General features: G+C 40.1%; 1 long non-coding RNA gene across 1 annotated transcript; it reads right to left on the bottom strand.

The window, feature by feature from the left end:
• Positions 1-374: 374 nt before the first annotated feature.
• LOC127301057 (uncharacterized) lies at positions 375-6,896 on the bottom strand. The gene is made up of 3 exons (XR_007851829.2): positions 6,682-6,896; positions 3,442-3,558; positions 375-745 (listed from the first exon to the last, which is right to left on the bottom strand). It is a non-coding gene; the product is annotated as an uncharacterized lncRNA (long non-coding RNA).
• Positions 6,897-7,403: the final 507 nt, after the last annotated feature.

The following is a 7,403-nucleotide window of genomic DNA, read 5'->3' as shown; positions in this document are numbered from 1 at the left end:
CTTCTCGTGCATCCAAAACCTTGAGCCAAAACCTATGCCATGTGTGTCCACCATAACTACCTACTATGTGGTATTTCTCTGCCATTCCAAGTAAATATTTCATGTGCTACCTTTAAAAAATTCAAAAATTATTATCTCTTATTTGTGTCAATGTTTTATAGCTCATGAGGAAGTATGTGGTGTTTTATCTTTCAATCTTGTTGGGCAGACTTTCACCAATGGACTAGTGGCTTCATCCGCTTATCAAATAATTTTGCAAAAAAGAGCTGACAACGGGGTGTGGTGACCTGGCATACCACTGCATGGCGTAGTATGCAAGTCTGATATAACACCAATGAAACACCGTTCCACTAGTATTATATCGCTTAGAGTGGTACAACAGAAACATATGCGGGTCCAAGACATGTCTATAGAATTACAATGTTGACTCTGTTACATAAGATCATCACAGCCTCCTACTTTACAATGAGGTAAAACTGCAAATAAACTCCAGAAGAACGACTCGTAGTCTGGTCTTATCACGGACTCTATTTGTAGAGTATTTAACTAGCTATAGAGGCTATGAATAGATTCTAGCTAAATAGGAGCTAGGTTTAGGAAACTAGTTCCTTTCTATTGCTAAGCTAAGTTTTATACTTGTTGGATGTGGTGTTTGACTCTTCTGAAAGGTTCCTGTCCTTTGAAGTAGTTGTTGACTCCTCGGTCTTCGAGTTGCACTGTAGATCCTCCATCGTGGCCTCCATATCTAGCAGGGGATTTAAGAGTGGGATGAGTACGAGCGTACTCAACAAGTTCATTATAGGAAAGAGGTGTTTAATGCACTAGCTACAACATTAGACCAGAAAGTCTAATACCAATGCAGGTTTTCATAACCATTTCTTCAAAAGGTTGCTTTTATTCAGAAGAAGTATGTCCGTCAGCCTTCACCGGTTTACTAGAACTTCATGGAGTTCCTTTCCGGCAGCGTTCGCAGTTCCAAAACCCGGAACAGGGAGTGACAGGTCACGATTCATTACACTCTGCAGAGGTGTGTTGCTTTACCCATAAGAGATCTTAACCTTGGTGTCAACCGAGTCTATAGTTCTCGTCCACACTTCCTTTGGTGTGAGACCCGGTATAAGGTCATAACCAATCATATTCCTCCGCTACCTCATACACCCACCCTTTCCTGCAAACTCCGACCCTGGGTCCTCGCCGGTGCTCTTATACCAATTAAGGACGGCCCCCGACCACGACAACAGTTTAGGTCTCTACCATGAACTCCTTCGCCGGGAGATGCAACCCATCATAGACCGCAATAACCGTGGGGACTTCAACGGGACCCCCACCCTACCACTTGTCCTCTCTTGGATCAAGGGTTTACGGTAAAGCGCATCCGTTGATGTACAAGAGGTGGAAATACGATTGACTACTCCGTCCCACTCCAGATCTTATGGTTAACACGAGTTTTACGGCACAAGAATCACTGGAAGACATTTGTTGTTTAATCCTAGATGGATATAAACCCTTGGAATGGAACCTCCACCATATCAACACAATCCATGGTTCCATTGCCCACCACATAGTCATATTCATAGTTATGAAAATAGTGGTTTTGCTTTTTATGCAATAGTGATAAACATAGTACTTTGCAAGTAATTTGGTAAAAATACTCAAATGACATGAGCAAGCGATGAACTTGCCTTTCTTGACTGCAAGATTATGCAGGCAAGGTCTTCGATACGCAATAACTCCAAATTCTGAAATAGCATCATCGTCCGGTCAGGACGATGTTTAAAAGATTGGCAAGGATGCAATAATGCATAAGTATGAGATGCAATCGCTCTCAGCGTGACCTAACCCCGATGATTTAGGATTAGTGAGTGGTAATGATTAGTTCAGGGTGTGTTGCACTTTTAGAGTGATTCACAAACAAGGTTCTTATTCAGAATTGTGTTGTTTTAGAATCATAAGCAAGTGGTAAAATGCATAGTAACAATCATACACACCAAGAAATAGTAATTATATAATAAGTAAAGAGCAGTTGTCAATTTTAAGTCCTATAGTGCATGGTTGATGATTACTTATTATATAGTTCAAAAGAATAACTTTTGAAGAACATGTTCTTTAATAAAGAACAAGTTTGATAATTAGGTTGGTGGGGTTCTATGGTTGACTATTGTTCCAAGTAGCTTCTGGAATAAGGATTAGATGGATCCTAACAAGGTTGGATTCATCAGCAACTAGGCTTGAATGGTTTTACTTAAGCATAAGCAACTTAAGCAATTAATTATACACGGTTGCTATCATGGTGGGTTCATCTTGCTGGTGATAGCTAGGTAGGGTTTATAGGTCCTATAAGGCAGGGTTGATGGCTATTCTTTATTTTCTTCAAAAGAATAACTTCTAAGAACATATTTCTTAAGCAATAAGAAGTATCTCAATTAGAGTTGAAGTGTTCTAGGTTTTACTATTGGATCCACTTAGAGTGCTAGGGCATATGTGCTCAATATGGTTAGTTAAAGATGGTGACCTTGGTAATAGGAACTAAGGCTAGTATTATTTGATCATCTCGATTCTATTAGGTTGAACACATAGGATACCATTTATTAGTGAGAGGGTATCTATTATTTTATGAGGACATGAGGTGTATTTAGTTGTGGCTATGGATCTATGAGTCAAAAGGAAGTACATGATCACATATAATAACCTGGAGTTTAGGTTCAAAGGTGATTAGGGTTCACACATAAAATAAAGGAACTTGGATTCCTATAGGATTTAGGGTTTTAGGGTTCCACATAAAATTATGAGGTTATAATTTTATTCATAATGGAACTAAGGTTTCCTATTTGTCTTACCATTTTTGAGAAAACATTTGTTGAGTAATGTTGAAGGTAATAAATAAATCTTAAGTTCAAGTTACTATTGAGTTTGGAATTTAACTTATTTTTTTATCACTTAAAAGAAAAGATAAATAAGGTAAATGCAACTTAGGGTTTTTAATTCCCATAATAATAGTATTGATGCTAATATGATAAAAGAGAATTGTTTTTAGTGTTTTTATTTATTAAACCATATTAAATAATTGTGCCAAATATATTTATGAATTTGTGTCAAAAATATATTTATGACATGATTAAGGTTGGATTAATATTTTCAATTCAAATTAAGCGAAAAATATATTTCTAGAGTTCAATGTACCATTTGTATTTTTAAATGTTTGTTTGATAGCTTAACTAAATTTAATTTTATATTCTCTAGATCATAATCAAACAATTACACAAGTTATCAATGCAAAATTAGGTTAGTGGTAATATTATAAAGCATGTGAAAACCTACACATATTAGTAAACTAAGCACATGTTAGAGGCGCACGCTAAGCGTCGGTCGCCGGATCTGGAAACTAAAATCGGTTGCTTCGGTACCCGTTGGATTAGCATCATGCGGCTAGCAATCAATCACCTTTTTCCTTGTGCTGAGTCAGGCAGAGCTCCCGTCGCTTTCGTCTGATGCGTGTCGCTGTCACTAGTTCCTCTTGGCCCACCATGTGCACTAGAGGCAGAGCTCCATAGTACGTCTCTGCATGCACATAGAAAAGTTAAATTGCTATTGTTACAATCACAAGCTACCCGTAAAAATGATGGTATATATATTTGCACTGATGGCCCAAAAAAGTGGTTAAACAACAATTTTTTCACTGCAACTTGATTTACAACAAGAATTGAAAATTACTGTCAACAATAATTGGAAACGATTACAACAAAAACCCCAGACTACTAAAAAAATCAATATATTTACAAGCAATACAATTGGTCAAACAACAATTAATTTTCTACAGATTGAATTACAACAAAAATAATCATCTATTTTTACAAAATCAGCAAATAATTACAATAAAAAATCCATATGTTTGCAAACAATACAAAAGTGTTAAAACAACAATTAATTTTCTACTAATTGTTACAACAAAAATTACAAACTATTTTTACAAAAATCACAAATGGTTACAACAATAAATTCATTTATTTGTAAACAATGCAAAGTGGTCAAGCAACAATTAATTTGCTAAAATATTGAGTTACAACAAAAAGAAACCAACTGTTTTTACAAAAAGTCACAAACGATTACAACAAAAATATCATTCGAGTTTGTTACAATTTTAAAGGACGTGTCCATCATTTAAAATCCGAGAAAAAAATACTTAACATACCCCACTAAACCCAATACAACATCTCGCCTATGCTTTTACAACACAAATCATTCGAGTTTATTACAATTTTAATGGACATGTGCATCATCAAAAAGTCCAAGAAAAAAAATACTTTGAGACCCCACTAAAGCCAATACAACATCTAGTGTTAACAAGAAAATGTATAAATGCAGCGGCCGTAGTAACATGTGACCATACTTTGCCTCACACATGGGCCGGTCAAAAAGCTACATCTACATGTAGCATGCGACAGTGGCCACTTGCATGAGAAGTGAGGAGAGAGAGACTTTACACGAGAGGACACATCAAATGGTGACATCGCTACAGCTAAAAGCCTACTAGCGCAGCGCTACAGCTAGCTGAGCGTGCCGTTAATGTGTGAACGAGAATCTGGCAAGCGGGAAAAATCTTCCAGGAAATCTAACGCGCACCGCGGGAAGCTAGCTAGCGCGGCAGAACGACCGATTTCGGAGCCAACGATCGGTCGGCTGATTATAAGCATTTTCCTAGTGCTATACACCCGTGTACACATTAATAAGCTAGTTTGGCTAGAGCGAATTGGGTCAATAGCACACATGTACTACGTATACACTAACCGATTTGAGCCCAGCCCAAAGTGCAGTCACGCACAGGTCACGCACGCACGCTACCTTGCCCTCACGCGCACTCTCTCGATCGATCCCCACCTCTCGCGCACGACACCCAACATGCCTCCGTGATGCGGCCGCCGCCTGTCGTCGCTCCGGTTATCGCCGGCCGTCTCCGACGCCGCCGTCAATCGGCGAAGCTCCGCCACCTTCTCCTCCACCGAAACCCTACCAACGCCCCACCGTTTCGACCTCGAGCACAACGCCATGGCTAACCCTAGCCTGGCAGTCTGGCGCGGTTGCCGGCGTTGCTCCGCCACGCCAAGGCCTTCCGGTCCTCTCCAGCTCCGGCGTGATGGGGTTTTAGATCGCCTCGACTAGCTCTACAACTCCCTCCTGTTCGGTCTGATTTTTGTGGCCTACGTCGCTCGCCCACGACCCCGGGAACCTCGCGGTGGCCGGTCGATTTGACCGCCGCCGGCCTCTTCTGGTGTCGCCGTCTGCCGGAGTGGCTTTGCCATCGACTTCTCCTTCAACAGCCGCCGCCACGATGCTTCCTAGCGCTAACACACGCGCAGACACGGGACCCTAGCTGTGGTTCAGCTGGTCGATGCGGACGCTGGCGCGCTCCCGTGGCTCGGTCTGTACCTCTTCGACGAACTCCCCGAGCTCGCAGTCGACCTCGTCGACAACCTCGACCACTTACTGTTGTTTTACTACGCCGCATCCTCCCGGTATAATCTCAGTTCTCCCCTACTTGTGTATGGTGATTTGTTGATGTTTTGTTCTGCGGAGTACTGGGCTTCTATGTGGCTGTAGTTGCACTAATGGTCTCCTAATCACCTTGCTATTTTCGTGGTTGGTTTGATCTGGTACATGGGATGGAGTCATGGCATTTATGCAAACTGGTGGTATGGTGGTTTGCCGGATATGTAGGTAACATGTGTGGTGATTACGCACTCCTGATGTGGTTGTGCTAATGGTATGAACCATTGTCAGAAACGAACTGCTATTGTATGTGTGAATATATACTCTAACGGATAGATAGATACATCTACTAAAGAGAAAATATTGTGAGTTGTCTTTGGTTTGCTGCTGTATGTGATGTCTCAAGCTGGGTGGTTTTATCATCCATGGTCTGTGTGCTTTGTAGTTTTGCTATTACTGTCGAAACTGAAGTTAAATATGGTTAAGTTCATTATTGAACTTTGGAACAGCTTACATAGGAATTCAAATTTGTTAACTTAAGATTGGGTTACACATATATGTTGGCTGTAGGCTCGTGCTTATTAATTGAATTGCTATCATGCTGCATGCATTTTAGTGGATGCTGATATAGTATTAATGCACTGTTGTATCTTCCGATTTATGTTCCATACTTAAGATGATGAGATTCTCATCTGATCATGTGTGTATTATTGATATTTCATTGATGTGGTTATAGCCTCATTCTTGGGTTTTGTTGATGGACCCAGATGATATAATGATCCTTTTTATCACTTGTAAGTGTGGAATAGCAACTATTTGCATGTGGTTGTGCAAAATAAGTATGTTGCCAAATTCGTGTACCTTATGTACTGGATGGTTTCTTTTTATTCATGGGCTTGCTGCTTATTTACTTAGAACTGATAAGAACAGATCTTGCTTTGTTTCTTGGCCCTGTCCATGATGCATAGGCTGAGGCAAAATTTGATATTAAGAACAAATACTACTAGGGGTTTTCCTAATCTCGATGATGATTCAACAGAGCACTTCTCTGAGAGAAATAATCCATCAAATCCTCCTAGGCAAGTTCTAGTTGAAGGGTAGATGGATTTTCTTGCTTTGAATATTACTCTTTTATTTTCTTCGGGATATATATGCAAATTAAGAACAGATGCTTCATCATCTTCAGTTGATGTATACCTGCTTCACTTATGTAGCTTGACCTTCTGGCTGATGATCTAACCTGCTTCTGGTGGCATGCTTGATCCTCCTAGCTCCTGATCTGCTTGGTTGGTTTCCTCAGATCTAATTATTGATTCAGTGGTTTATCGGGTGTATTGTTCTAGCAGATATTGGTGTGTTCTTGCTAGTACCTGATGAATGGATAAGTGCTAATGACTTGTTGGTGCGGCTGGTTGATTGTGCGCTAGAGAAACTGCTGGTACCCTTGCTGTGATATTTATATACTACTGAACTCTTGCTGTGCAGGTGACAACACACCGGTTCCATGTAGTGATAGTGCTACTTGTGTGTGTGTTCCCCTGCCTAGTGCAAGAGAACAATATTCCTTTCTCTTCCTCCTTGAGCAAGCAACGTCAGGTTGCTCTTATCCTATACTTTTCCTCTTATTTCTCTGTTGCCAAGTGGATAATTAGCATTGGATGTTATTATGCTGGGATTTGCAGTATAACTTGTGGGCTTAACTTGTATGGCTAATGGTTCATCTTGACTATCTAATGTCAATGGTGAATCACTGATAAAAAAAATGTGGGCTTCTAAAAGGACACTAGCTAGATTAGAGGGAAGAACATTATTGGTTTGTTGCCTATAGTAATGGATCATTTCAGTGTTGCTATTTGCCTAAGTTGCCTTCTTATTTGATGCCTCATGATCCAAAAATCCCATTTGTCCCTAATGCTGCC

The sequence above is a fragment of the Lolium perenne genome, chromosome 7 (genome assembly GCF_019359855.2).
Source record: "Lolium perenne isolate Kyuss_39 chromosome 7, Kyuss_2.0, whole genome shotgun sequence".
Lineage (NCBI taxonomy): Eukaryota > Viridiplantae > Streptophyta > Magnoliopsida > Poales > Poaceae > Lolium > Lolium perenne.
The sequence above is the reverse complement of the archived record's forward strand: the minus strand, read 5'-3'. Positions and strand labels throughout refer to the sequence as shown.